Raw genomic sequence first — 27,995 nt, forward strand, 5'->3', positions numbered from 1 at the left:
AAACTTCTGACCTTTTGGTGCACAGGACAACACTCAACTAACTGAGCCACACCAGCTAGGGCAAGGAAAAATGTTTTTGAAATATTTTTAAAAGTAAAATAAATGGTGCGGGGGGAAGGGGGAGGCAGGAAACTTTGGAGGTGATGATAAGTTTATGGGCTTGATTGTAGTGATAGTGTTGCAGGTGTATTCTTATCTCCAAACTCGGCAAGTGGCATACATTAAATACATACAGCTTTCGGTATGTCAATCAGACCTCCAGGAAGTATTCTGTTTTTTTGAAAGCAAAGCAGATACCTGAAGAGGACAACGCTCAGGAGCGCAGCGTGGTGGCCGCTGTGATTGCAGCCATTCCCCTGGGCTCCTCAAGTCTACTTTCCAACGTGGACTGAAACGTGCTTCAACCACAAGAATTTATATCAAACTGAGTGTCGCAAGTCTCTTGTCACGTGCCTTGTAATTCTCAAGAATCCCAAGCCGACGCTGAGATCACTGCGGCCCTGCTCGGGGGACAGAGTGGAGGACGTCTCATTGGCTCACTGACATCTCCTAGTCAATTCAATAGATTACAGGGAAAGGCGCTCAGAACTCCTTATCTCTCCCAGGAAATCTCAGAAATCAAGGTTGTTTACAGCGAAGTGCGATGAATGACTTCTGACCCTTCGCTTTAGAAAAAGAAAGGACTAAGAAGAGATGGAGAAGTTCCTTGACTTGGACTTTAAGGTGAATCCCTAATGCGTTATTCTCTTTCCTCTCTGAAAATGAGGCTTGCACTTTCAACAGAGATTTCAACAAAGTAATACGTTCACTAAAAAGAGATGGACTCGATTTAAATGACGCAGCAAGTGACCTGAATGTTATTTCCTCTCAACAGCCTGAGCAGCATAAGCAAGGTAGGGATCTGAGCAATGCCCTAGGTCTAATGAGGGCTACTGAGGGAAGGGCTGGGTGGGACGTGACCCAGGGGAGGCCTGCAGCGTGAGTTCTGAGCCAACCGATGTATAGTTTCACGCAGCACAAGCTAACTTGGATTAGTTACGCAGCTAACTGGTTACCCAGGCTACCCATGCTTGAAACATAACCAGAAACACACCTTCCTTCAATAAGACAAGGCCCAGTGAGTTTAGGGGTGACCTGAGGTACATGGATTCCAAGTACATGTCGAACTGTACTTTTCAGAAAATCATTTCGTCTAACAAACTCTCAGCAGGCACCCTCCCTAGACGTGATCTATAAGGGCCTTTTGTCTCAGGCGGCACTGCTCTGCTGTACCGGGTGCTCTCTGCGGTGGTAATTGGTTTGGCTGTCCATTCCACCCATCAGGTGATACAAAACTATCAATCAGGCTAAATGCAATGTGAGAGAAGTCTCTTTAGCCAATTAGTCAGTAATGAGAACATTAGCCACGATATCTTCTGCAGAGGGCACCTTAGCCATTCCACCCGAGTCTGGGAAGATGACAGTCGCTGTGTGATTAATAAAGCTCACAGGAGGCTGTGGAGATCCCACCTGGGTGAGGAAGAGGCTCAGAGAGAAGTGCACTCGGAAGTGCTACGTGTTTTTAGTGCCACAGAGCGCCTGATGCAGAAACACAGAACCAGACAACCTCAGAGCAGGAAGGGACCTTGAGGATCATTCGCTCCAGCTCCCTCATGTCCTCGATAAGGCGGGGAACAAAAGGACTTGCCCAAGGTCACACAGTGCTGGCAAGGGGCAGCTCTCATTTATCTAAATAAGAACATTCAGGGCTGTTGAAAACAAACTTCAATATAGAGAAACCCCTGCATGGGTCTGATATTTTCACATGTCTTTTGTTCCTACTGGAGGCAGAGAGCTTGTGTTTTACTTCCCTGATTTGCTAGGGCCGTGCACAATGACTGCATATGGTACCTTCAGGAGGTGCTGCGTGTATGTAGAGCAATCATTTCTGAGCCAGACTCTCTGGATCCGTAATGCCACTCTGCCACATACTAGATCTGTGGCCTTGGGCAACTACTCCACTTTTTGTACCTTGGTTTCCTCACCTGTAAAATGTGGGTAATAATAGCACCCACCTTGCAGGGTTGTGGTGAGGATTAAAGGAGTTAGTCTTAACTAACTCCCAGAGATGGGTCCACGAAAGCGCAGCTGTTACTTGGGAAGATGCTCTTGAGATGACAACGGCAATGACGGGCCACTTCCACATGCGCAGGAATACCACCGAGGCAAATGATGGAAAGTAAACAAGAGTCCAGGCTTCCTTTGGAAGAAGTCTGAGGGGATGACGGAAAGAAGAGCGAATTCCAAATGGAGAGCAAGGTGAGGCTGATGGGGCTGAGATGGTTACTCATGGAAGTTTGGGCGATGAGGCCATAACATCCTACTTGCCTGCTGGAATGCCCCTAGGGAACCTGCATGCCTATCTCCCCGGGAGCCCACCAGGCCAGGTGACTGCATGGGAGATCTTTTCTCTCAAGCACATGGTCTGAGCACTCGACACGCCTTGCCTTGGTGGGAACATCCGCATTCACTGAATCACAAGCCCTGACTTTGGAGGTGACTTCACCCCCTTCAGAGGTTTCCCCAATCTGCTCGGGTTGGCCCCTCAGCACTTTAGGCACAGCCCTCACACCGCACTTGTCATGCTGTGTTGTCACTGCTCATTTACGTGTATGACTCCCCTACTCTGCCCATTTCTGCATTTCCTGCTCAGGAGTCCTTCTTGAACACAAGGCCAGGCAGGAATTTCACAAAAGGGACACCTCCGTGGATTGTCTCTGTGTAACACACACAAAAACAAGAGCCACCCTGCTACGGAGGACTTATCACACTGCCGTAAAATGCCTCTGAGGTTTCCTCTTTTACCTTTCAAGAGCGAATATACTCTACCATCACCACTGCCAACTGCCCCGCCCCCCAAAAAAGGAAACACATATGAAAGTAAAGGGCAACTCCTTTGCTACTGCTGGGGCAGGTGGGCAAACACAAACACACACACACACACACACACACACACACACTGATGGACCCTCAACAAGGGCACAAGGAAAGTGCAGACATAGGTGGGCACACTGGTAACGCACTCCAGAACTGAAAGTTCAGGGCAGAAAAGATCCAGGAAAATGGGAGGGGCCCTGCCTAACATCTAGTTTCATATGAGAAAGACAGAGGGAGAGGGAGAAGAAAGGAGAGATCTCATAAGACCTTTGAGGGTAGGAACACTTTTTCATTCTCCTTCCACCATAGCGTTGAGGGCATCTCCAATCATCTGAATGCGTGAACCAATACTGGGTAGGAGACAAAAGGGAAACAAAGAAACACTGAACGTAAGAGATACACCTCGAAACGTACCTAAACTCCTGAGAGTGAGGTCCTTGTCCTGTGTGGTTTGCAGCCTCTATAAAGAATTTATAAACAAAACTCACATCTAGGCAGAGGGTTGAGAGTTCTTCCCACCTGTAATGCTACTTTCTCTCCCTTGCGAGGTTTATATGGTTGATGTCCATCAACCTGTCCATCTCTCCTTCCTCTAACCTTAGTGTGTGTTTTTAAATATTTTTATTTATTTCAGAGAGAGGAAGGGAGAGGGAGAGAGAGAGAAACATCAACGATGAGAGAGAATCATTGATCGGCTGCCTCCTACACACCCCACACTGGGGATTGAGCCCGCAACCCCAGCAGGTGCCCTTGACCGGAATCGAACCCAGGACCTGCAGTCCACAGGCCAACACTCTATCCACTGAGCCAAACCGGCTAGGGCCTAACCTTGGGGTTATAATATCCAATATTATGTTCAACAGAAATTAGAAATAGCAAAGCACACCCCCTCCAAAAATCAACAATATGCAAGGTAAAGTGCTTAACAAAAGCACATCATCATTTTGTGAAAAATAAAAATGTTAATTTGCACAGAGAACAATTGCTATATTTATGTCTTTCACTGTGACCTTATCCTGCCAGAATATGGGAATCAGTGTCAGAAATGAACCCTTCACTGATTTAAATAGGATTCCAATATATATTTTATGCATAATAATAGTCTTCTTCCACTATTATATAAACATAAAATATTACCCTCCTTCTATTCTGGAGACGTTATGACAATCTAAGGGAATACATTTAATTCCACTCAAGTCCCTGAAAGAACAGAACTTCAATTACTATTTAGCGAGTGTTTGATCCATTCTGCTTGTCTCTAAAATGCATTCTATGAAACTTTCATGGAAGACGCCATGGAATCATTGTGTGGTATGGTGCAGTGTGAACATTTTTTGAACTTTTATATGCCTGACATTTAAAGCAAGACATCATTTCTTCAGACAGAAGTTATTTAATGTCCAATAATATGAACACGTTTCTATACAAATGCATACTGAGGTATCCTGATTCGAGAGGCAAATGACACTATTTTGGGAGTGAGTCTTGAAGAGCGTGGACACCTTTGCTCTGTGGAGTAGGGCGGAGGTAGGACGATGATAATGACCCGAGAAGGAAGAGAAGAGAAAGGGAGACAGGGAAGGGCAGGAGGGGCAGCTACTCCCAGTGGAGGGACTGGAAGGCAACGCATCCCCCCTCCCTCAAACCGTCAGAGGAGTGATCTCACCTCTAGCACTATTTAAGATGAGGATATTTATTTTCTTTAAAAAATGATTCATACAAAGATAAATAAAAAGGGAAACCATACCTCCAAAATTTAAAGGGAATGTGGCAACTCTATCCTCCAGAGAGCTTGATATTTCACGAGGGACCTTTAGCTAGAGGAGATCTGAGTAAGACTATATGGGTAGCTGTCTCTTGTTCATGAGATCGATGCATAACAGAGCTAACTTTTACTAAGGTCTTGCTAGGTGTGAGGTGCTGTTTGGAAGTACATATTAACTCATTTCATCCTCACAAAGTTCCTGATAAGTAGCGATTATTATTATCCATGTTTTACTAATAAGAGGTAAGTGGTGTGCTCAAATCACACTGCCAGGAAGTAGCAGAGCTGGGCTTCAACCCCAGCTGTCTGATTCCAGAGGGAAATGTATTTGGACAATATCTCCAGTGTTAACAGTTTTCTGCTTTTAAAACAGTAGGACCCACCCATAGCCCTCCAATCTACTTTTTTTTTTCTTTTTATAGTACTACTAGAGGTCCGATGCATGAAATTCATGCAAGAGTAGGCCTTCCTTCCCCTGGCTGCCGGCACCGACTTCCCTCTGGCACCAGGGACCCAGGCTTCCCTCGCAGCCCCACTTTGTCCGGAAGGACATCCAGTCTAATTAGCATATTATGTTTTTATTATTACAGATCCTTGGATTAGGGAGTGCCTTACCCAGAAGAACTGAAAGTATTTTTACTCATTTGACTTATTAAGACACCCCCATTTCATTAGGGAGGGAATGAATGAAAAACACGAATACAAAAGTTATGCTCACTGTTCCTAACTTGTGGCTTTAAAGGCTGCTGGCAGAGCTGGTCCATACCACAAAGAATTGCCTTATGGCCCTAACCGGTTTGGCTCAGTGGATAGAGCGTCGGCCTGCCGACCGAAAGGTCCTGGGTTCGATTCCGATCAAGGGCATGTACCTTGGTTGCGGGCACATCCCCAGTAGGGGGTGTGCAGGAGGCAGCTGATTGATGTTTCTCTCTCATCGATGTTTCTAACTCTCTATCCCTCTCCCTTCCTCTCTGTAAAAAAAATCAATAAAATATATTTTAAAAAAAAGAATTGCCTTATGAACAACTATGGGTCCACAAAACATACCTCACACACATCCCGCCCCCCCCCCCCCCCCCCCCGATCTAGTGTTCCATTTTAAAGGGGCAAAGTCAAAACTAAGGTTGAGGTCTCAGTTGTCTGACCCAGTCGCACAGGTTCCGTGCACAGTCAGTGAGGCCTGGGAGCAGCGACTACGGGGCTTCCTGCGGGCCCCGGTGCTTCCTGTTGGAGGAGAGAGATCTGGCCTGGGCTCTGGCAGCATCCCAAGTGGGCACACACTTTACATGAACTGTGAAGTGTCAGTTAGTGGCAGGGTCTCCGCTTCCTGTCCCAAGCTGTTGAGTAACAGTCTTGTACTTCACATCCCTGAGGTGTCTACCCTTGGGTGGTATAATGCCCTGAAAAGCTCAGAAGCAAGGAGGGACCCAAGTCTGAAAAAACAGGGCTACCTTTGGGGACAAAGACACAAACTACGCAATCTGTTCCAACATGCACGATCGCACCAGGCATATGACAATTTAAATATGAAATGCATACTTTATGCACGTATTTCCCCCCGCTCCTCTGCTTCTCACCCCTTTTCTCTCTTCATGTCTCCGGCCTTCACTGACGGATGCAGACATGTCGTCGTTAAATCTATCCTCATTTACCCGAGGCTCTGCTAAACTCTCGGATTCCAGACAGAATTATTTTCCTCGCCCAGTTTCAATTTTGCTTCCCTATATTTGAGAAATACACTCCTTCAGAAGCCCTGATTTTTTGTTCACAAGAATGCCGAGGAAGAGGCCTTGGGAAAGCAACACCTTAACATTTTCCAAGCGGCCGTCGGGAGGATCGTGACCTTACAAAACTTTCTGGTGGTTTTTGACATCTAACTTTCTCCCTTCCCCGAACTCTCACCAACTCCCCACATTCTGCAACGTATTTTGGGGCAAGTATGAGGGCCAGCAAAGAATTTAAAAACCGAGAAAAGTGAATGCGTCCAACAGACAATAGCTTTTATTTGACTTTAAAGTTGCAGCGCGGTCCCTGGAAGAGCTCATGCACCTGTGCACAGTGTATTTTAATCAAATCAAGTGTGCCAGCCTGGATTTAGCTCTTGGGAAAATTCCAACGAAGATAACACTCTCAATCAGCTCAAAATAGCCTATTGTGACAGGAAAGTACCTTGAAAACTGGTGAAGACTCACTCAGACATAGAAGCAACTTCCCCTCTAGGGAAAATCAGTGAATATAAATTCATTAGGGTAGTTAATTCCTCCATGTAAACAGCTCCTGCCATCACCATTAATACTCAAAACATAAGCAGTCTTTTCTAATGAACAGACTGTAAACTCTTAAGTGAAGAGAGTTGAGTTCTAATTATGATCCTTAAATAAAGGGAAGAATAATAATGCATGTTCATTGTCCATGGGGGGGGGGGCGGTCTTAATAGTAAGTCAAATGGGTAAAAGATACTTTTCATTCTTCTAGGGAAGGCACTACCAAATCCCAGGATAGTTCTATAAAAAGCAAAAAAAAAAAAAATAGATTGGTGTGTTCTCTGCAGATTCAATGAGGGCTCCGGGGCCCTACTGTTTTAAAAGCAGAAAACCGTTAACACTGGAGATATTGTCAAAATACATTTCCCTCTGGTTAAGAAAAGGAAAGAGGGAGGGCTGAAGGGTGGAGTGGAAACGAATTGTCATCAAAGCATTGTTAATATGAACTGAATTATATTACAATGGCGATAGTTCAACATGGGGAATGAAAATTGTTCCGTGTTACTGTGGATTGACAATATGACAATTGTTCATTGAAAGTGGATGACAGCTATGGCATTATAGCTCAGTGCACAACACAGGATGAATGAGTGTTACAAGTTCTTCCAGAATGGGCCCCTGTTTCACAAGGGTTTGTATCAGCCCCAAATAAATACGTGCCAGTTTTTTGCTACATCAGCAAATGTAGCATCTCTTTACAAACCCAAGTGTTACCAGTGGCCTCAAAGTGCCAGTGTCATGTCCCTGCTTAGTGGGTTTGCAGCGGCTGTGAAATGTCAAGTCAAAATGCCAAGAAGGATCTAGACAGCGCCTCGGCAGAAGGAATGGTCAAATGCCGATGGCTGGGCAAGTGGGAGCTGACGTCACACTGTCTCCTGAGCCACAGGAAGTCTGTTTCTGAATCTCTGTCTTGGCACCAGGCTCAGCCCACCATATAGAGTCATCGGTGTGCCTCCTACTCCATCTCCTCCCCTAACAGCACTAATGCCACCCCTGTTTCCTGAAATCAACATGCCTAAGGCCAGAGGTATTCACATTATCTCCTTATGCACAAGTCATTCCTGCTTACTTGGGAAAAAAAGAATGCAAGGAAAAAGTACAAAAACCACTCATAATATGACCACAAAGAGACAAGCCCTGTTCCCATTAGTATCTTGAATATTTTATATTAGTATTTTTCTTTTCAGTTATAACCCATTTCTAAAAAGCAGAATCTGCTATTTATTCTGTTCGAGTGCCGGCTTTTTAAAAACGTAGCAATCAATATGTGGCGAACATTTTTTCCAATCTCACTAAATATTATTCAAAAATATCATTTGAATGGCTGCGCACACTCCATTTTCTACATATCATAACTAGCAAAGCTAATTCCCCCGTTGTTGGACATTTAGGCTGTTCCCAATGTTTCACTGTGAAAAATAATGCAGCTATTATGTAATATTTGTAAGCACTCTGGCTAATTTCTTAGGCTAAATTTATAAAACCTTGCACTGATTTTCTATGATCCTGACAGGGGCAACACTCCAGGTGAATTTGGGGGCAGTCCTTGGATAGGTGCCTTGGGTATAACTTACCATCAGAAGAGCCTCTGAAGTATTGGCAAGAGCAGCTGAAGAAGTGTAAACAATGGGCAAGCCCTCTGCTTTATACTTTGAGACAACAGAACCCTTGATCCCTGAATTGCCATGGCCAAGTCTCCTGGATTTAGCATAGCAATCGGCCCTGGTTGGTGAAGAAAAGAATACCACATGCAAAGAGAGAGGAATTATGTGAATATTCTCTGCGCTGCCACACATAGTAGTAAACAGAAACTTCCTCCAAAAACCTTTGCGTGAGCAATAAAATGTGGGACTTATTTCATGCTCTCCTCCAAATATCTCCAGGTCGCTATCTTGCAGGCACACGCAGAAGTGCACTTCCTGGCCCTTGTGTGGTGAGGTGGGATCCCGTGGCCAGTTCTGGTGCATAAACTGTGACTAGAGTCCCAGGTGCCGGTCCTGGGCTGGAACATTAAACTGCTGGTGTTAGACCCTCCGGACCTCTCTTTCCTTCAGCACAGCCTCTGGTGTGAGATAGCGGCTAGTTTGGTCACAATGACTCCCTGGGCGACCACGATAAGCAGAGTCCGTCCTCTCTCCATCAACCCGCAACACACATGAGGAAGAACTACACGTTTGCTATGTTAAACTAGTAAGATCTGGGGGTTACCTGTTGCTGTATCATCACCTCCCCTCTCCTGATGGGTAAACAATAACATTTAGCTGAACTCCGTGACACTGTGATCTGACTTAAAATAGTCACATAAAAGTCCATTCTTTTCTGCACATATTTGAAAACCTGGAGAGTTGCAGACATCATCTTTAAGGTTTCCTGGGCTCTGTGATGAGGCAATTCATTAGGCATTTTTCAGTGCGTATTGGGTACCAGGCACTGACGTTGGGTACGTGAGGAAACAGGAGGATGGGGAAGACATGTGGCCCTGGGAAGCTTAAAATACAGTGGGGAGGATACCGTTTCATAAAGGAGTTTAGGGTTAGCCACTGACCCAAAGGGCACTTGGGAGACTGTCTTGACTCTAGGCTTGCAGGGCAAATGCCATCTGTATGGAAGCATAGATTTGACTTGGCTCTGCAGGGAGGCTGGTGGGGCACGGGGAGTGGTTACTGCCGGCCTCCGATCTATTGGCGCGACCAAGAATACAGCAAGTACAACTGAGAACACGGGCAGTTTCTAAGGAAGAGGCAGGGAGAAAGGCTCTGGTGCTTCCTAGGCTGGAAGATGCATCTGCGTGGGCGAGGCTGACAGCAAAGTTTCACTAGGATCCTGAGAGGGACTGCGGGGCCCAGTCTCCACAGGGAGAACTTGGGGGGAGAGCAGCAGTCTGGGAGGGACCCCCAGCTTCAGCAAGGGCAGAGCGGGGAGAACACAGGATGTGTCCAGTACCTGGGGCGGAGAAGTCATAACTAATGTCTAGAAAGGAGGTCAGACAAGTGCGCATCTGGGGAAAGTGCTGAGGGAGTTAGAGGGGTTTGTGCCTGGCTGGCTGGGGCAGGACATTGGGGCAGCGGAGGTGGGGGTGCAACAGGGATTTGAAGGAAGAGAATTACCAACCAGAAGGCGAGAAGCAGGAAGAGCTGGTCAGGGCAGGTTTACTTGGCCAAAGCACGGGGCCTGTATCTGAATAATAAACTTGGGAAAAGGAGAGGGCTGCAACCCAGAGATGGAGGCACCATGCCCGACGGAACAGCTCAAAACTCTCAGCGTAGCGCTGAACATAAAATAGATACGCAGTGAATGAGTAACAGCTGATAACACCCATCCAGGGACCAGTCCAGGGGCAAGTCAGTTTTATGGGAGGTGCTGCAAGTCAGTATTTTTTTTTTTTTTATAACACCATTGTCCACTTTTGGAGCCTTAGTTTATCATTAACACTTCCCCCCAACGGGGAGTGTGTGTGTGTGTGTGTGTGTGTGTGTGTGTGTGTGTGTGTTGTGGGGTGGGGGTGGGGGTGGGGGTGGGGGTGGGGGTGGGGATGACGGTGGAAGATAAAGGTGTCACTCAGCTCTGAACATGCAGCTGCCTGCAAACAGTTCTGGGTTCACCTGGATGGACTGAAAGTAAGTGACATGAGATCTGAAAGTTTAGCTTTAAAATGGTGCCTGGGAGAACTGGTGCACTGACTGTCTTTTTTTTACTTCCTGATAATAAGAAAAAGACGGGCTCTTAAAACAAACAGAAAACACTGCAGTTACTCAGCACCGGGTAAGTTTTTTCACTGGTAATTCCCTTTTGGTTAATCCGATACCGCAGGCTTAACTTCATGAAAACATTTAGTGTTGGTTCAAAGAAAAAAAAAAGAGATAAAGATTACTGTAAATGCTGCAAAAGGGAGAAAAATGGTCGCTTTTCTCTGTGGTGCTGAGGAAGTGGACTGGATTTCAGGTCCAGGAGTAGGCTAGTATTTCAAGTATAAAAGGAAAATTTCTTGAGGGAAATGGACAGCTTCACCAGGGATATCCCACCCAAACACAAGAAACCTAGGAATAGGTTACAGAGAATCACAATGCCCTCAACTGAGAAATAAACACAGGTTATTTTTTTCGAATGGCACGTGAGCAGCCAATAATAAAGCCATCTCCAGGAGGTTAGGAGAAATTTATTGGGAACCTACTGGGCATCAAACCGAAGAAAAGTCTGCTTGGAACTGGACTTCATGTGGTTGCAGAAACGGTGGATGCCTTCCCTGCTTTCATCACCAAAGATAGCAAACATTTTCCATGGAAAACTTCACTGGAATCTGTTTTGTTCGAAGGTCAGATCTACGAAGCCTTAATTACCTAGGTAACTCGGGTCTGATGTTGCCCAAAATATCCAGGTAATTATAGGAGAAATGTCACTTCCTCTGTATAATCTCAACTGTACCACTGGTGTCTACACTGGCCGTTTTCCAGTTAAGAACAGCCCTTCATTGCACTCTGTGCTTGTACAGACCTTGCCAAAGATGGGGACATTCTGAACAGGTGATTTCTTTAATGGCCTTTATAAATATTCCTCCTGTCTTGTCCCATTCCCCAGGATACTCTGATGACTACCGCCACAGGACCGTAGATGAAATACCCTTTGCTAATTTTTACATGTAAGAACACGCATTCTGGAATGTGAGATGGGAAAGAGGAGAGGTGAGAGGAAGAAAGAACAGGGGTGCCAAGATCTGCACAACTGTGGGGATTTAAAAAAAAAATGAAAAGATTCATAGCTATGGAGGGAGAGAGGGAGGGAGGGAGGAAGGAAGGGAAAGAGGGAAGGAAGGAAGGAGGGAGGGAGGGAAGGAGAGAGAAAGAGAGAGAGAGAGAGAGAGAGAGAGAGAGAAAGAGAGAGAGAGAGAGAGAGAGAGAGAGGAGAGAGCTGATGCAGGTAGCAGACGTCTTATTCAGAGTGTGAGCTGTGACGCAGGCAGTTTGGGGGCAGAAAGAGTGCACCTCTGGTCCCTGACTGCTCAAGAGAAGCCACCATTCCTTTTCTTCGCAAAGAAAAAATGGCATTTATCTCAAGTACAGCAAGGCATATTAGGATTCACCTCCCCCATTCTCTTTCTTCCCTCTTCCTCCTACCATCTCCCTCACCACCGCCCCTTCCTGTTGGAAAAGAAAAGGTGGGAGGGGAGAGGGAGGGGGGAGGACCCGTCAGCCGCAGACAACACTGTGGGAGTCTCTTTCTTCAGCTTTTACCAGCCTATGGGGGTCAGGATGCTATTGGTTCAGCTTTATGTGTGATATGGTGCCTCTCACTTAGCAACAGCGAGCTGGAGAGACAGGAAGCAACGCCACCTGGCTCAGCGAGGAGTGTGCGGATGGTTTAAAAGGGAGCCACTCAGTCAGGGAGACAGAAGGGGGGGGGGGGGAGGGAGGGGGAGAGAGAGAGAGAGAGAGAGAGAGAGAGAGTAGTCTGAGCTTACCATATCTACCCGAAAGAGCAAGGCTTATTCAGGGCATTAGCAACAACCAACTGGCGGGGGCGGGGAGTGGGGGGGGGGGCAGGGGGCGAGGAGTGCAGAGACTGGACAGGAGGTATTTTTAATGAGTATCCAGGTATATCACATATACTTCCTTCATGTATTTTTTTGATGGAGAAACCACACTGGGTGGTGGGTGGGGAGAGAGATGGGTTATCTAGGCAAAGAGGAAGAGAGAAGATGAATCTGAAACTCTATGGTGAGTTTCCTAGATTTTATTTTGTTTTCACACCAGGGTGCTACTAGACAAGAGAAGTAAAATTGGGGGTGCTTGAAAAAGCAAGTAACCACAGGTTGTTGGTGTGTTGTCTTTTTAATTAGCCAACACAGTAGTTATTTCTAAATTCCATTTTAGCTTCTCTGGAGTAGAAAGTGGCAAAAGTACATCTCTGCTAGAAAGAGATGTTTTTTCTTTGCCTCCTTTGTGGTAAAGGGAAATTTCCGAGAGGGATGCAGATAGAAGTTCTGAAAGCTCTTAGCGCCTGCATATAACAGGGCTTCTGTCCTAGGTGCCCCACCAAATTTTGGAAGGGTTATCTGACCTATTGATCCACCCCAACTCAACCCAGCCTTAAACTCTAAAATATAGAAGGGAAAGTATCTTTCTTCCCTTCCTACAGAAAAACAGTGCCTTTCAGTATGGACTGGGGCCTTTCCTAAGATCAACTGGGGCCGGAGAGACCAAGACAACACCCTGGTGGGCACAGCTGGGCCTCCATCAGCCCAACTAAACCAGACCCAATTAACCCCTTGGGCTCTGAGCAGGAAAAGCCACTGACTACAGTGACACCTACTGCTCGGGGCACGGCTGTACAACCTGGTATTACCTACAAAGGCAGCCATTTGCTCCACTGAACACAGTTCTCACTACTGTGGGCTCACTCCTGAGTGAGGAAACGGTCAGGCCCTCCCTCGCTGGCTGGCCTCAGAACCTGTCCCTCAGTCCTCCCATGAGGCCAGCGGTCTTCAGCCCTCCACAGAGACTTGCTTGGACAGTGATTACACACAAGTCGCTGGGGTGGGAAAACATAGTTTGATAAGAGCCCACAGCTCCTTTAGAATCACTACTAAGGTGAAATCACTTTATTAACCATCCTCTTTGATAGCTGATTAAATTATCCTGGGAAAAATAAAACTGTGTCCAATATCTGCTCAAGTTTTCCTCTACAGACAAAAATAGGACAGTGAAGCACTCGTACAGTACAGGTATTTAGGAGCTGCTCCGCTTTGTAATAGCATGGTAATGAATCCATATTTGTTTTACTCTATGTGTTTAGCCCAGTCCCAGAAATCCCCTCCCACTGAGGAATAAAAACCCCATTTAATTATGAAAGTCCAGGTTATACTTTTCTGAAAGCATAGAGACAGGCCTATGTGTTAATGATGAAAAATATCAGTACGTCTATTACTCTTTTCTCCATGAAGGATAAGAAACAATGTCACTAACAGAACCCATGACTTTCTCTCTGTGCCCCAAAATAGGCACTATATTTAAAACCACAGTAAAGGTTTCAGGAGAAGGAAGTCTAGGTGATTCTAAAAGTAATGGGTCGGGAGGTACAGCTTGATTCGTTTTGGCAAAGAATATCTAGTGAATCTTCACCGAGATAGGTACACATTGAGCGGAACTGAAAATTCAAATGTCACTCTTCGTTGAGAATGCTCAAAGTGCTTTGCAAATATTTTTGCTTTTTATTCCCAAGCATCCCACTTGGAATAGTTGGATGTTAAATTGTGAGATTCTCATTTCCTAAATGGAAGACAGAGGAGCTGTGCAGCTTGCAACAGCACAGAGTGAGCCAGTGGAGAGCTGAAGTAAGAACCAGGCTTCCTGATTTCAAGCCCGTGGCTTGGCCACCGGCCCACTGGCACCAGGCAACCTCTGAATCACTGTGGCCTCTACCTCACAGGGATGCCGCATGCCTGGTGTTAATCTGTGCTGTGCCTCGGAGTTGTGGGGGTATTCTAGTTACATTTCCCCTTAAAGTTCCTAGTTTTGTGATCTCATTTACCTGCTGCTTTCACAAAACGGGTAAGGGAAAAAATCAGTATGTAGGAGACTTGAGTAAAACCTATGGAAAACCCAGGCATGGTTCAAACGTAAGTCAAAGGAAAGGCTAAAATTCCCCACCTGTGGCTCCCTGACTCTCTTACATGTTAACACTGAAATGAGCGCTGAGAGGATACTCAGAAAAGGAGCTGCCTGGGCTCACCACCGAGACACAATCCACAAGGTGGAGCTGCTATGGGGTAGCCAGCCATGTGGTCTAATGAACAGCTTAACACTGAAACTTTGCCTCCTTTTCACAGAATTGCACACTGGCAGAACACAAGAGGACACAGACTCGTGTTGTGTGTGCAAAGTAAAGCACTGTGACGGTGCCATGAATCACAGGGGCCGCGTGTAGACATCTGTTCCATAGGTGGAAATGGCAGCCTCACGAGTCTGTCAAAAACCCCACATGTTCTAGATAGTGAGAGGCTCCTTCCCTCCAAACATTCTTAAATCTACTCTTTTCCCTTAATAAGGAAGGTAAATGATGATAAATTTGATGCATTTCTTTCCCAGATACTGTTTTACCACGAAGCCCTAATATCCAGCATTAACCGTATGGGTGGATGTCATGAGTTGTATGTAACGGAAAAGAGGAACATAGAACTTACCTCATTCAAAATGTGAAAGTTGGATTTTATTAAATCAACCACACAAGATGCGAATGCACGGTGAGGGGTTACGCAGCCCTCAGACAAATATGAACTGTCGGGACTGACTGGTGCTCCTCATGGAGCTGAATAGAGCCTCCAAATTCAGCAAGGCCAACACTTGCTCTCCAAACAGTCCCTTCCAATATCCATCATGTCTTCCAGCACCGACCTGGAAGTGGGGGCCCCTGTGTTCCCCACCTCACCTCCTTCAGTGACTCACCAGGCCCCTTGGACTGTTTCTTTGGTAAGTCTCACACCAGCTCCCACTCCCATCTGCATGCCGGTAACCCAGGCTGGGAGCACACACAGCGCTTTATCCCTGGATGGTGACAGGGGCCATATTTCCAGATCCTGGGTTTTCCACTCTGGGCTGTCTGGCTTCTACACACAGTTTGCCCTCATAACCAATGGTGGCTCTTATTTAGTGGTTTCAGATCTAAAGAACTTTGCCATAACGTTGTTCAGACAATCCCTCTTTTTATAAACAAAACACAACAACAACAACAAAAACCCACAACATAAACATGCATGTTTGTGTATATCTACACAACAGTTTTTTGAATGAATCACCAAGGGCCAGCAAATCTTTTCTAAAGAGCCACTTAATAAATATTGTAGGCTTGGGGGGGGGGGGAAGCAAAAGGAAAAATTGAGGCTTTTATATAGATATTTATGTAACAAGAGAGAAAATGAAATTCTTTAAAATTTTTATAGGCAAGATTCAAAACTTTATTTATGGACACTCAAATTTGAATTTTATATCTAATGAAACCTTATTCTTTTTATTTCTTTTCAACCATTTAAATACATAAAAATTATTCTTAGTCCATGGGCCATCCAAAAACAGATAGTGGGCCCATTTTGGCTCATGGGCCATAGTTTGGGGACGCATAGAATATACATCAGTGGTTAAAACTGTGGTTATGTCTCAGGAATGGTGAGGGGGGCGAAAAGGTAAATTGTTGTTTTTTCACTTTTTAATAACCACATTCCTGTATTGTTTGCATCTTTATTATAAACATGTATTACTTTTATGATTTGAAAACAGTAATGAAGGACGTGATTAATTAATTTAAAGACTTCAGAGTTTTCAAGTTCCTCCATATCCTTCTTACTGAACTTAACTTCCATTACTATAATCTATTAGGATAGTGGTCTCTTTATTATTTACTTAATACCCTAGGCCCACTCCTGTTTTCACACCTGGCAAAACCATACGCATATTTCAAGGCTCATTCCCTCTCCCTACCTTCTTCCCTTAAGACTTCCATACCTGTGATAGTATGGGGCAATCTTGAGTTCTCTGATCACCCCTTGTCAGTTCATTTGGAATGTGTTAGCTTGTCTCCTCAATCATCTGTGAGCTCCCCACAGACAGGGACCGGCTCAGAACCTTAAGTGTCCTCCACAGCACCAAACAGCGAGGCAGCTTTAGGTTCAGCAAACATTTGACAGCTTTTTAGTCACCCTGTGCTAAATCCAACTGTATAGTATATTTAATAAATATTCTAGGATCAGTGGGTGAAAGTTCTAAGAATTAAAATTTTGTCTGAATGTATAAAAAATATAACTTTTTAACTCTTGAGCTGTCCAACAATGAAATACACTGCCTCTTGAAATAACATATTTCCTGACACTACAAAGTATTCAAAACACAAGTGTATGACCATCTGTCAGGGATTCTGTGGAAGGAATTCCTGGATTATTTAGGTCAGAACACATGGCTCTAAAGGCCCTTCTCACTCAAGAATTTGTTATTCTTACCAACACTATCCCCAAATATCTCATTTATTTGTTAAAATGAAGTGGTTCAAAGTAACAGGGGTGGCATGTTCACAACTCAGATCATCAAAAACTCTACTTGTTTCCTGTTTGCTGCAATTCTATGGGTATATTACGATGGAATGAATTGGTTCAAGCAGACTTAATATATTTGATAAACCACCAATACTAATCTGAAAAGAAGATCCCAGAGCAGAGAATTTTTTTGTCCCTTAGCTACACAGCTCCCTGGGGACAGTTTTCTATGGCTTTTGTTTATTTGTTTGTTTGTTTGTTTTTAAAACTTTTTAAAGAAGTTTCTGGGTTAACTAATCAGCTGTCTGAACGACAAGATGTAAATAAATCACAACTATACTTATACTAGTATATTGCTTATCCTGAATCTAGCTCTCTAGACCTTTAGAGTTCTGGGGGAAACCCATGTTCAAAATGAGCTTAGAAACACATATTCCACTGCCTCTACGGAGGTAAAAACATCACCTCTGACAACTCAGCCACATGTAAACACGACCTCGAAAAGTCAAAGGTCCAAAAGTACAAGTCATAAGTTCTGTCATCAAATCCCTTTGACTGCCCACTGGGGCCCAGGCACAGGGAAATTCCCACACTCTAGGACTTAACACCTGCTGCCCAATGAAGGTTTAGTTTGTTGTGAAAAGAAAGAAGAAAGAAAGAAAGAAAGAAAGAAAGAAAGAAGAAAGAAAGAAAGAAAGAAAGAAAGAAAGAGAGAGAGAGAGAGAGAGAGAGAGAGAGAGAGAGGGAGGGAGGGAGGGAGGGAGGGGGGGAAGGAGGGAGGGAGGGAGGGAGGAAGGAAGGAAGGAAGGAAGGAAGGAAGGAAGGAAGGAAGGAAGGAAGGAAGGAAGGAAGGAAGGAAGAGGAAATAAATACATTGACTGGCTCTCAGTTTCTTTAAAAGACCAACTTTTATTCAAAGGCCTAGAAATGAAGAGCTGGTGATAGGAAACAAACAAACAACAATACACACAAAAGAAAAGTGCATGGAGGGAAGAGAAGGAAGAAAAAGAGGGTAAGAATCAGCTGGGCAACAGGGGCACGTGGCCTCAGAAGTAAGGGCAGGGAGTGGTGGGCACTGACAGGGAGGAAAGGGTGGCCAGGATGCCGCCTGGGGGTTAATCCTGAACCCTCTGGAAAGCACTGGGCACCTATTACATGTGTGTACACAGCCTCCATGCCACACAGTTCCTGCCACACAGCACTTAGCAAATTCACTGGTGTTCACAATCAGGAGTCATCTCAGCTTCCCAAGTGCTTTCTAAGGGTGTCATGACGTCAATTCAAAAAAGCACCTCTTTTGAGGCCTGGCTCACAGTACGCCTTCCGCTAATGTCAGTTTTCTTTTCATATTCTCCTGGAATTGTTAAGAAAAGATTCAATCATGTTCTAGGTCTCCTGGCCATAGAAACAAATCAGTGGGTAATAATAACAGCTTGTAATTATTGAGTACTTACTGTGTGTGGGCACTAAGCTAAGCACTTCAAATTCCAACAGCCCTTCTACTTAGGGCTCATATTTTAGAGATAGAAACTAAGGATTACAGAGGTTAAGTAACTTGCCCAGGATCATCAGACTAGTTAGTAACAGAGCCAGAATTTAAACCTAAGCAGCCTAGCTCCAAACCCAGGGCCCTTAACAACCAAGTTGTAACAGAGTAAAATCATGGTGACTGCCCTCAAGCTAGAGGTCTTGTCACCTTGTCACCATGCAGAGCTATTTAATTTTTGAAGAGCAGAGAATGAGAAGGTGAAACTTTGCTTTATTTGTTAATAAGAGTTTAACTAAAAAGTTGTCTTAAAAATGGACACAATGAATAAAAACCATGTCCTAAGAAATTTGCCCCAAAAGTCTTATACAGACTCCAGGGACCATTTGACACAAGGTTGTTGTTTTTTTTGAAACCACAGGAAAATGACCAAATCAGTCCATTTATTGACATGAAAAGAGAAGAAATAAAAGGAATAGCCTAATGGTCAGCAAAAGACTGTTCTAAAGTGATGTCTAAGATACACTTTATCTGGCATTAAGAGAAATACAGTATTCTGTGTAGCTCAGTTATCCAGATACTGAAGTTTTAGTCATCGAAATAAAAGGTATTTTTATGGAAATCTTTCTATAACATTACATACCTTTAGCCATATGTCCTTAAACAGAAAACAGCATCTTCTTGATGGTTTATTACAGGATCATCATTATGAATATTATTAGTAATAATAGCCTGCTACTCAATTCTCTTGGGGTGGGGGGATGTGTGGAACTCAGTAGAACTCTGACCCTGCATTAAATGATCCCAAACTGCCACACCCCCAAGTTCTCCAAGTCTGCTTTTTAGATTGTGTTTTTTCCTGCTTTCTGCCCTCTGCACTTCTTGCTTTCACACTATTTCTAATCTGCTCTCTTACTTTACACATGATGGCTGCTGTGGATTTCAGGGTGGCTCATGCCTCTCTCAGGTTAATTGTGAAGGGTACCCCCACCTCTCAGAGTTCTTTATTTATAATGTTTATTTTTATTTTTTAAAACCACATGGGTGAGGTTGATGTAAGCCTAACCTCCAAATAAATGTAGAGTTACTCTAGTTTTCTCTTTATGTAACTGTCTTTCTAAAAAACCCAAATGTGGATTTTGGGAGAAGTGTTACTCATTTAAGAAATTAGGTACCATACCCTTTTAAAATTCTATATCAATACATAATGGACCAGGAAGAGAAAATAAAGTATGATTCTATTAAAATGTAAAATAGAACTTTGTTTTCAGTTCAACGCTTTCTTTGTTTTTAGTAGAAGATCTTCGAGTTTTGTTTTTGTTAATTACTAAGGTTGCTAAGAAAAAGATACTAACATTTGCTGTAATTCTTTCCTTACTCCTGCTTGATTTCAGTCAATGAATGGATATATAGTAGATATGAAATGGAAGATCGTTATTGTCATTGCATATGTTTATACTGTTTGTATTCTGCTTGCCTCAGTTATGTTACTTTATGTTCCCATATGTGAACATAATGCTAACCAGCACATTTTACTTTCTGGTATTCCTATTATTTTCATTTCAGTATTCCCTAATATTGAGCACTTTGTTTGTTTAAAAATGTCTTTTTGCTGCTTTAAAAAGCAATACAATGAATGTTTTCATATAAACAAGTTGTTCTTCTGATTAATCCTTTAGGTTTAAACATGGATCTTCACATTACTGACCCAATTAGAAAAAAATATATCCAAGCACAGTTAGAAAAAAAAAGTGGCATAAAAAGAGAAAGGGTGTGAGAGAAATTAACACAGAGTCTGGGGCTGTGTTCTCCCAGAGAAGCTGCATCCTGCATGTAAAACACTGGTAATATCATCTGTTCTTCTGTGCGAGTGGAACAACGCTACGTTGCAGGTGAAATTATTTCTCATTGTTATTTCACTGCTGCCTAGAAATTCTAATTGTAGAGCAGAGTCATAGTTCAGTGCTTTCCAGAACAACTCTCATTATTTCCCACAAAGAAATAGATGTCATTATAGTATCGAGAACTTTAGGGTGACTTTAAGTTTGATGAACATCTTCCTTATTCACTGTAATATCCCCAGCACAGCCCCGGAACATAGTAGGTATTCAATAAACACAGTCACAGGAATACAGGAGGGTTTCGGTAAATACCCCTGAAGAAATGCCTGGTGGCAGAAGGGGCTCCTTTCCCTTAAGGCAATCACTGTCCCCTACTGTAGAGCATATTTATGGATGGGAAAGTTTTCAAACATCAGATACCACATAGCTCCTAAAGAATGTACTTAGGAACATCTGCTGACTGGGGATTTAGGCCAAAGGTAGAAAGAAATGCTCTGATGTTCTCATCATCTGATTATTAAGGAAATAAAATAAATACTTATTATTTTTAAGAGGATAGAATAAATGCATAAAGAAATGGGTAAATGCTCAATAAAGACAGTAACATGTCTGAACCAGAAGATAGTCTGATATAGATCACATTTTCTACATTTGTATTAGTATATTCCTCACTGAAGGGAGTCAGCCCTTACAAAGGGGGATGAGATGACAGCTGGCCTTGGTGATATTAAGTGTGTTTATAAGAGTTAAAGACCAGGCTAAGAGATAGGAGAAAATAAAAGGGTTGGTTAGTTTTACAGAAATGGTCAGGGTTTCTACGACACTGCAATGGCAAGATCAAATATGCATCTTTTTCTCATGGGAATGTGAGAGGCATTTAAAACATGGGCCAAAATGTTTCTCCCCAACAAAATAGTTAGGATATTAAGAACTCAAAAGATCTTGAAATTTTCATACATGATGTGATCTATGAAGCAATATCAATTTTTATTTATGCTAATAACGGTCTGGAAGAGTCTCCTGGGATTTGCAAGGGCAAAAAAGGAAAGGGATAGTAAAGCCATCAAGAAACCACAGACAGAATTAGCGCAAGCCTGAAATCCAAGGAAAGACGGTGAACTGCAAAGGGCTAACTTCCCTTAATTTAACCCGAGTACCCTGCTCCGATATCCTAGACAACACCACAAAGATTCCTCTGAACGGGGTTAGATCAGCGCTGACATGGCTGGTCACAGTAAAGCATTTCCAAGTCAAACATGGAATTAAAAGGAAAATTCAAGTCTTGCTTAATTTATGGACTTCTCTTAGAGAGAGCATCAGATCCTACATTAATGTTGTAAAACAGCATTTGAAATTCAGCCATTGCCTACCTAAAACATCACTGTTAGAATAGTTTGATGTTCCTAAATATTCTCTTTAAATACTGGTACTTAGTACTTCATATTGTCATGGTGGAGTAAAAGGTTTGACCTATTCCTAATTACAGTATTAATGCGGTGATCAGCGTGATCACATGTAAACAGAAATCCAAACTACACATGCCCCTGGATTTCAGCCAGAGGGTCCTGGTTCCAGCTGCAATGACATCAGCAAGAGAATAATCCGCTCAGCTAAACAGGCAGGAAGAATAAGCAGCGTGGTCCCAGGAATCGCTGTTTTGATTCCAAGTTATCAGCGAGGATGTGATGGCTTAGACTTCCTATCGGCAGTAGTGACAATGAGGCACACACATCTGATGTGATGTCTACGTGGCACCCACATGCAGAGACTTCCCCTTTCCCCCGACTTCCTCAGCCACCAAACCCTAGAGCCATACTTCATTTTTCAGTGAACACCCTGGGAACAGTCATCCCTTTGTACTAGAATTAGACTCAGAAGAAAACACTGGCCCTGAGTAAGTGAGACAGCTCAGTGCACCAAGGGGATTTATCATAGCCTAAGATCTGCCTAATGAAAATAATCCCCTAACTATGATATGGAAGGCTGCATTCTCTCTCCAGTTAGAAAACATACTGCTGCTGGGAGAGGAGGAAGCCAGCACTCCAAGATTAGCAGGAAACAAAATGCTGTTCTTAGAAGGCCTGGGAGGAGAGAATTCTGAAGAACTTCTGCAATCGAAACAATGATCCAAGTTCCCCATGATGCAAGAGTTTCAATGTGTTGATTCAAGTCAAGAAACAGCCAAGTTTATACCCAGTTATTAAAATACAACCTTGGCCAGTATTAATGTGGGCCAATCTAAACACATCTTCCTACCTAACAACATTTCTAAAAATCTGATGTTCAGAATGGCAATGGTCTTCACGAGCAAGGCAGTCACCTTAGTCCATGACTTGTTCCTTAGACGATTTTTGGAATTGGCAGAAATTACCACTGACTGGCAAAAGGAACTGAGAAGAGAGTGACAATATGGTGCCTGTATCTGCAACTGCCACAGAGCCCAGTGTTTTGACATTGTTACTGAAACAAGCTCAACTATTTATGAGAGCTAAGTTGAATCAAACAGTTGGTATGGCAGAAAAAGCATGTTTGTGAAGTCTTTTTTATCTAGAAAGTCACTAAAAAAAAAAGGAGGAGGAAGCGAAGTAATCACCCAAACACAAATACCTCCAAAAAAATCAAATAGCATTGTCAAGTGGGAAAAGATACCTCCCATCCCCATTTTAATAGCACCCAGCAGACTAGGCTGCCCAGGCATCTCGGGCAATACATCACTGTGGACAGCTCTCTCTTCTGATAGCTGAAAGTTCCCTCTTGATATGCCTAAAGAGTTGTCTTTTTCTATTAATTATTTTGAATATATATCTCTAAAATGAATCACAAGCCCTTTTGCCTCCTTAAACAGAGAGCAGTATACAAAATTAAACATTCTTCTTGATCTCTGGATTATGAAAATTTGGCCTCGTACCATTTGATGGGGCACTGTCTGTACACAGGTGTGGACCAGGGCAGCAGCACCACCTGAGAATTTGAACAGCATATACTCAGAATCCTCCTCGACCTATGGGCTCAGACACTCTTGGGGTGAGGTCAAGCAACTGTTTTTAACAAGCCCTCCAGGTTTGACATAGGCTAAGGTTTCAAAACCAGTGTCACCCACTAAATGGCTCTGAATTCCTGTGCTCTTATAGACTTTTCTGTCCTTTTTCAATGATTTTCCTTCTACTTGCTATTGAGTTATTACTTATTTCTGCCCATCGTGTAGCTGCTTCTATGGGTCCTTCTCCCTTCCAATCTGCTGTATCTAACCTGTTATAGGCTTAGAAGTCAGTCATCACAGTTGTTAAACATCATGTGTAAAATACAAATACATAGGATCAAATGAGTCAAGAACTGAATGAGAACTGGAAAAGCCATGAGGAAAGTGCATAGTTCTAAGGACATATATTTTGATGACCTTTTTTTCTTTTCTTTTTTTCTTTTTTGGCTACTTAGAGGCCTTTCTGCTTACTTTTCAAATTATACACTATTTACTTGTTTTCACTCATGATCAGTAGCAGAGGTTGCCGAATAACCAAGTGCCAGTAGATGAAATGATTCTGTGGTTTACAAGTGAGTCAATGAAACATTCACCTGACTTTTTAAAACAAAACTACTATAATAACTACTATTAAGCATTTTCTATGTGACAGACACTGTGCTAAGCATTTTGTATACATTGTTTAATCAGATCCTCACACCTTGAGGCAGATATTAGCTCCATCTTAGTTAAGGAAACGAGGCACAGAGCGACTGAGGAACTTTCCTAAGATCACAGAGCTATTAAGAAGCAGGCTGGAACTACTCAGGTTAGCCTTCCTTTTTCTTCCTTTTTTCCTTTCTTTTTCTTTAATAGCATTGGGCTAATTAGTAAAGAGGCAGCCAGTATGAACTGAAAGCTTACTAGTAGAAGAGAGAGGTAGAGATAGGATGAATCTTGAGAGTGGCATAGGACTGCAATAAATGGTCAATATTCAGACAAAGGCATACATGTAGCCTTCCTAGAAAGGAACCAAGGAAGACAAATGACTCGTCATGCCATCCTATCTGGAAAGTCAAAGCCTGCCCGTGTCCATGGCAGGAGAGACCTCCCAGTTCCTCCCATGTACTCCCTGTGGGGTGCCGTCAGCGCTTTCTCTGCTCCCTGCCTGAAGCCGACCCACACTTTGGAGAGCCATAAAGGATTTTCTAATCTATTTCCCACAGGGGTCCATTTCCCTTTTATGCTCTATTTGGGGTCCTTACCGTTATTAGTTAAGCTTGTTTAAAGCACACAGGATCTTCATATTGGTACACCTCATGAGGTCAGAATCTTCTGGCACATGGCTGAGATGCTGTAACTGATAGCCACTGACCTTCCAGAACACTATAAACTGCAATGTCCTCTTTACTTCTGAGTTTGTTTGTTGGTTTGACTGCTTTAAAACAAAATAGTGAAAGAAAAGAGGTTTCAAGTTGTCTTTTTTTTTTTTTTTTTTTTTTTAGCCTAAGTAGCACTATGCAGCTTTCAATGGCACCGGGAAATGATGTTTGGTGTTCTCTAACATTTTAATATACAAACAGGCGCCCTGGGTGAATCCTGGTGCAATGAGACATAGTGGGCATGTTAAAAAGAGAGCATTTAAGAAGGTGTGTCAGGAAGTATCAAGGCCGACCTCGTGCTCCCCTCTCCTTCCTCCTTAGAGATTCTGGAAAATCTCCATTTCTTATAGAGAAAATCAAAAGCAAACTTTGTATCTCACCAACTTGATAATAATCCATATTTAATCACATAAGTGGGTTTCTGCTTTCTAAATTTCAAACAATCTTCTTTGAGTTATTTTAGAAAAAAAAAATCCATCTTCTACAGCAACCACCTACAGGAATGACTGAATTAAGAGGGAAAGACTGTTTCATAAGTGAGCTGTCTTCACATTCTGACATAACACTCACGCCAGAGGAAATGTGAGAGGCACATTATCAGCCTTTGTGTGGATGAGGAAGACACTATATAAGAGAAAATGTAAGTGGAACACAGTCTTATCCAAAGTTTACCAGGTCCTGGCATATAAAGTGCTTTATCGTGGGCTTTTATGGAACTCTAAATGGTCCTGTTGTTTATAGAGTTGGGCTGGAGGTGGCTTTTGCCCTTCCACACTTCAAGCACCAGCTTGCCTGGCGGATGCCTCGGGGAGAGGCAGAAGGTAGCCCTGGAGCCCTGGCTCCCTGGTTCCTGGCAGACAGATAAGGAAAGAAGCTTAAGACCTCCTGACTCTGCCGTGCCTGGTTCTCTGTGGAAACAGCATTTCACGGCACTGTGCACGGACCAGTGAAGACTGCCCATCACTTCCTCTCTCTCGTGACCTTCATCTTATCTTACCAAAAACAACAGAACAGCCATGCCCTAAAATTAAAGTGGGCCTTTTTAGGTTTTATTTCTTAAAAGCTCTCTCCTAATTACCAGAAGGTTTTCTCAAGCCTCTTGTCAAATTGCTGGAAGATTCCAAAGACTTCAAACTGCCCATCTCCTGGAACTGGAAATTCCCTCGCCAAAATCACCCGTTTAAATCACAGACAGAGATCACATGCTCCCAGCCACCATGTCTGTCTGGACTAAGGCTGTCTTTAGCTTTCATTGCATATAAAGGTCCTTCTAGGGTAGACCTTCCAGCCATGGAGGTAACTCCTCCAATAAAGGCCAAGACCTCTTAGGGAAGCAGAAGTAGAGGCCTGCTTTGCTATGAAGGGTTCACCAGCAAACTCCAAAAGCCCTTATGTGAAGGGTACATATATAGAAATGAAAGTGTGAATTAAACTGACATTAAACACTCAGTTATGCTTGGAATTAGGGTCTGCTTTTACTTCCTTTGAAAAATTCCATCAAGGTAGAATCCCATCTCTCTTTGTAATCCCCCCCGCCCCCAATTGATACACATTGCCAGTAGTTACTGAAGCAGAAGGAAAAGAAATATAATTATTGCCCAAATTGCTGGCTCTACTGATGGTGCTATTTCTCATATAAAATGCAGCCGATTCCGTCTGCCTTTAGAAACCAGGAGCGGCCTTTCGCCCCCAGAGCTGTAACTTTTCAAAATCCATGTCTCTTGGCTTTAGCATCTTCAAGACCTTCTGGATTAAACTCAGTCCAGACAGTCTCCGCCAGCCTTCACAAATCATCGGCCTTGCAAAGCTAACAGTCTGCTGTGAGGATCTGGGCCCTGACTCATCCATATTAAGGTTTTGAAACCTTTGGCAAAGCCCTGCCTTAAAACTCTCTTCTAGCCTACACAGGAGTTTTAAGTTTTACTCCCTGTTTAAAAACTAAGCCAACGCGTAAAAATCCAAAGCTATATATCAAGTGACTCGGCATGCGACTATTCTAATAATTCCAGGGGCTTTGCTCTACCCAGTCCCCTCACCACCCAATCCTGGCACCTCCATCGGACAGCAGGCTCCACCAGAATCAGAGCAAAGTCCAGCTCCTGGCATGAAGAAGCTGCTCAGTAAGTTTCTGCTCAATTGATGGATGACATCCTCACCTTTCAAAAGGATTTACTCAAGGTCTTCCCTGTGTGTAAGAGCTTAAATAGCCAGGCCTCTTAGTGCCCACCGTTAGCAATGATTGATTTACACACAGTTCTCAGGGACACCTCCATGTCTCATGCACTAGGCAGACGGAAAAGGGTGGGTGAGAGCAAGTCAATCAGATGTATGAAACAGACTGGAGCAGCAGACAGCTCTGATTCACAACTTGGCTACTGGGCAGGGCCAGTAACTACTCCGAGCCTTAATTTTCTGACAGCAGAAGTGGGAATAATACCTTTGCACTTGCGTTGAGGACTAAATAACTTATTCAGTAGCGAACATGGTGTCTTTATTGCATAGAAGACATGCAACAGAGGTCCGCTCCTCATATGTGCCGATTCTCTGAACAACGTCTGCATCTCTCTGCTCGCTGGCTCTCCATAACAGAGGTTTTAGGAAGTATCTTTCTGACACTTCAACACAATTCCCTCTCAGGTACAGACCTCTCAGGCCACACAGGTCAGTGGTTTGCCCAATTTGACATGTATGTGGACAGGTGTGCACTGGGAATTAATCTAAGAGTCTACCTTAGCTAAGAAAACAAGTACATTCATAAAATAAGGAGGGAGGAGGGGAGAATCATATTATTAAAGATAACCAGTGTGAACTCTCAGGATTGAATAATTACAAAAGAAATGGTGTTAAGGGAACGCCGGCTCTGTTTTCACTAAGATCACCAGAGGCAGGAAGCATATAGAACACGGGAGGCCTGTGTGGGAGCGGCTGCAGGAAGCTGTAGCCTGACCTTGGCCGGCAGCGCCAGCACTGCCCCCGGTCCTTCCATTCCACCAGCGGCGCTTCCTTTCCAGGAGAGCCCATCCAATTTAAGTCTTGATTAGGATCACTTTGAGCCTAATATCTTCAGATCAGTGTTGAGAGATGAACCGCAAATCGTTTTGTGCCAATTGTTCGAACATCAAATGAAGGAGCTTTTTTACCACACAGGCTATTTTTTATCTCAAAGACTTCCGAACTTTTATGTAAATGGGTTAGGCCCAGCGTCGCTTATAGGAGCAACTGCAACAATAATGTTCCATATGAATTCCTGAATGATGCATTTTGGCGTGCTTTGCCTCCAATATCAACATTTATTGGGATATTTTCACTAGTTTGGAAGCAGAGAGAGGGACTCGGGATAGTAATCAAGGGAATCACTAAATATCAT

The 27,995-nt window shown here is 43.5% G+C and overlaps 1 protein-coding gene and 1 long non-coding RNA gene across 4 annotated transcripts in view; both read right to left on the reverse strand.

The window, feature by feature from the left end:
• The window catches only part of MAML3 (mastermind like transcriptional coactivator 3), a 387,866-nt gene that overhangs the window by 282,004 nt on the left and 77,867 nt on the right, over positions 1-27,995 (reverse strand). The window lies entirely within an intron of this gene.
• On the reverse strand, positions 27-27,993 carry LOC118658249. Of its 2 annotated transcripts, none has more exons than XR_004968252.1 (5): positions 26,785-27,993; positions 24,512-24,684; positions 8,520-8,667; positions 3,184-3,266; positions 27-2,252 (listed from the first exon to the last, which is right to left on the reverse strand). It is a non-coding gene; the product is annotated as an uncharacterized LOC118658249 (long non-coding RNA). The 2 variants fall into 2 exon arrangements; XR_004968251.1 differs by lacking the exon at positions 26,785-27,993 and adding an exon at positions 25,009-26,778.

Source organism: Myotis myotis, unplaced genomic scaffold (assembly GCF_014108235.1).
Source record: "Myotis myotis isolate mMyoMyo1 unplaced genomic scaffold, mMyoMyo1.p scaffold_m19_p_6, whole genome shotgun sequence".
Classification (NCBI taxonomy): domain Eukaryota; kingdom Metazoa; phylum Chordata; class Mammalia; order Chiroptera; family Vespertilionidae; genus Myotis; species Myotis myotis.